Source organism: Pinus tabuliformis, chromosome 3_1 (assembly GCF_031772625.1).
Source record: "Pinus tabuliformis cultivar Carrire ecotype Pingquan chromosome 3_1, CPIR1, whole genome shotgun sequence".
NCBI classification, from domain to species: Eukaryota; Viridiplantae; Streptophyta; class Pinopsida; order Pinales; family Pinaceae; genus Pinus; species Pinus tabuliformis.
In genome coordinates, this window is record NC_142301.1 from 687264186 (window position 1) to 687267912 (window position 3727).

A 3727-nucleotide genomic window follows, 5' to 3' on the forward strand; every position below is an offset into this window, starting at 1 on the left:
ATCTAACGATGGTTAGTGATGTCCAACTATGAGGTGGAATCAATGGTTTAGGGTTGAGGCGGTTTGGCCTCTAGAAGCCCTGGTTGTTTTTTTTTGGTTATTCCATGAGATCCCACAGTCATGATTGAAATATGGTGTGGCGATGATTGGCTGAAGAGAGATTTGCTTATGCCGAATCTATGGTTTGGTGGTATGTGGAAGTCCTGGACTTGGTTTGATTTTTCATATGTTAATAAGAGCTAATTTTCCTCTTGTATTTTATGGGTAAATGTACTTGTTATGACATGGCTTTGATGGTTGTTATATCAGTGTTATTATTGTGATTATACGTTGGTTATAAGTGTAGAAATTCTCATTGTAGATAAACCTGATAATGCAATATAACTAAAGCAAAATACTTAATCTACTTCTGCAATCATACTTGCGGAAGCTTAATCTATTTGAGAAAGATCAAGTAGAGCACATATAACAGAGAAGAAGAATCAATACACATGAAATGCAGAAGAATACTCAAGGGAAAGCCTCAACTAAAAACCCCACTGTCTGTATTATCATGCAAGGTGGAAATACATCAAGGCTACACAAAGCTTTAGCTCTCACAGCTAGCCAACTCTTAGTACAATCCTCCTGGATGTTCACAGGCAAACAAGGCTTCTCACAAACCTTCTTTTCATCCCTCCAAGCCTCCTATTTCCTTGTGCAGTTTCTCTAGGTGATCTTGTTGTTACCAAATGTAACACTGATCTCACACCCTGCTCTAACACACTGTCAGAACTACGCAATCCTCAAGGAACCTTGTTCCTTCTACATGGATGAGTTTGTTTTATAGGAAAATTCCTCCAACTAATAGTACATTGTCCCTATCTTTAATCTCAACTGGGTCTTTGTCTAAACTGACATGCATGAGTTATTTATGAGAGAATCTTCAGTTATCTAGAGTACACTAGTTGCATGCATGCATGCATTAATCGACTGAACTCACAATTAGTTCCTCAAACCGTTTGGAACTAATCTAACTGGAATTAACTCAGTTAACTGAGCTAACTAATTACAACTCAATTATAACTCATCCTTATCTCCTTAATTAAGGGATAATCTCCTTAGTTTAAGTGATAATTGTTGCATGACTTCACAAAGACTTCTCGCTTGAATTTCTCCAACTAATTAACTCAAGATGAATTAATTATTTATTTTTCAAGTAGCTGGTGAGACTAAATTCGAATTTTAATTCTCAATTTTAATTAAAGGACAAATTAAAATTGGAATATACTAAATGCTATTTTTAGAATTTCTATTTTTAGCATTTCTTGTTGCTATTCTCAACACTCCCTCTCAATAAGAAAGGAATTCAACTCAATCTCGATCCTAAACGTTTGGAATGTTCTACATACAACACTTCTCTCTAGTGTTGTTGCTCTAGTAACTCTAGAAATAAAAAATATCCAACCTGAATCAGTATGATGCATCTGTCATCAAAGTCTCTGACTGTTATTGCCTCTTTCGCCTGAAAACTCTACACTTCTGCTGACTCAGCCTTTCTACACTGTTGTCAATGCTTCTTTGCACTCTTCAGTACCTGACTACTCTAGCCTCTGTCACTTTGATCTTTGACTGCATCAATCCCACTGATTCCTCCTGTTACTATGTACTTTGGGCTCCCGTAGCAAGGTAAAATCCATGAGATAAAACCTCTCAATGGACCCTGCCCAATTTCAACCTTCTTGGGACTATCACTTCACATCGCCCCACCTCACATGTGGAGGTATGGCTGCATGTTATCCCTCTATCCACTTGGCTCGAAATTTCCCCCTACTAGAGGTCTCTGCATGAGTGGATGCCTCCACTCGATCTCCTCTCATCGTCTCCAATTGTGGCTCCCCCACAATTGTCTGAGACTTCTTTTGGGGCTACATGTTGAGAGGTAATTTACTCTCCCTCTCAACCACCAGGTCTCTAACATTTTCCTTGCTCCTCAAGACTTTGCATTCATCTTGAACCTCAAGAGCATACAGACTCTTGGCTAGCACACCAATCTGTTTCATTTGTCCCGCCGTCATGAAATTTTTTGGAAAAAGAGATGATTTTAAATTAGCGATATCTCCCTCATCCGAACTCCAATTCGACCGATTTTTTATTTATTTATATTTATATTTTTTTTAATTTGGGTATTTATTCACAAGGAATCCAAATCTGCTATTTGTTTCTGAAAATTTTTGCATAGGAATTTTCAGGTCTTCTCTGCAAACTCTTGGCCCAAAACTCAAAACATCGAAATCTCCTCTAGTATATTGTACTTAGCTCCGATAAAATTAGGCTCAGATACCATGTAGAAATTATCACTGTAGATTAACTTGATAATGCAATAGAACTAAAGCAAAATACTTAATCTACTTCTACAACCAAACTTGCAGAAGCTTAATCAATTCAAACAAGATCAAGCAGAAGACATATAACAGAGAAGAAGAATCAATACACATGCAACACAGAAGAATACTCAGGGGAAAGCCTTAGCTAAAAACTCCACTATCTGTATTATCATACGAGGTGGAAATACATCAAGATTACACAAAGCTTTAGCTCTCACAGTTAGCCAGCTCTCAGTACAATCCTCCTGGATGCTCATAGGCAAACAAAGCTTCTCACAAACCTTCTTTTCAACCCTCCAAGCCTCCTATTTCCTTGCGCAGTTTCTTTGGGTGATCCTGTTGTTACCAAGTGTAACACTGATCATTCACACTGATCTCACACCCTACTCTAACACACTGTCAAAACTGTGCAATCCTCAAGGAACCTTGTTCCTTCTGCAAGGATGAGTTTCCTTTATAGGAAAAATCCTCCAGCTAATAGTACATTGTCCCTGTCTTTAGTCTCAACTGGGTATTTTTCTAAACTAGCATTCATGAGTTATTTATGGGAGAATCTTTAGTTGTCTAGAGTACACTAGTTGCATGCATGCATGCATTAATTGACTGAACTCACAATTAGTTCGCTAAACTGTTTGGAACTAATCTAACTAGACTTAACTTAGTTGACTGAGCTAACTAATTACAACTCAATTATAACTCATCCTTATCTCCTTAATTAAGGGATAATCTCCTTAATTTAAGGGATAACTATTGCATGACTTCACAAAGACTTCTAGCTTGAATTTCTCCAATTAATTAACTCAAGATGAATTAATTGATTATTTTTCAAGTAGCTGGTGAGACTAAATTCTAATTTTAATTCTCAATTTTAATTCAAGGACAAATTAAAATTGGAATATACTAAATGTTATTTTTAGCATTTCTTGTTGCTATTCTCAACAATAAGCATGGTTTTATAACAAATTTTAGTTGTGGCTCTCATCATGTTTTGATTGATAAATGAATGGTTATTGAATGTATTGCCTAAGAGATGTTATTGAAACTATTATGAGAGGGAAACATACCTTCTTGATGGTTTTTAGATAAGTATGAGACCCATGTATTCATATGTGCATTTATAACTTGTAGTTTACATGTTTTCCACGTGTTTGAGGAAATACCTAACATGTTTCGATTAGTATAGGACAATTATTTTCTTGAGAGTGATTGTTTAGCTTTGTCATTGTGTCAATTATGATTCTTTGGTGAGCTTATTGAATTAATTAACATATATGTACTTATAACCTACAGGTACTATGTACAAAAAGTGTTTGTATAAATGAGTAATTTAGACCTCTGACTTCCGAGGGTCATAACTTTGG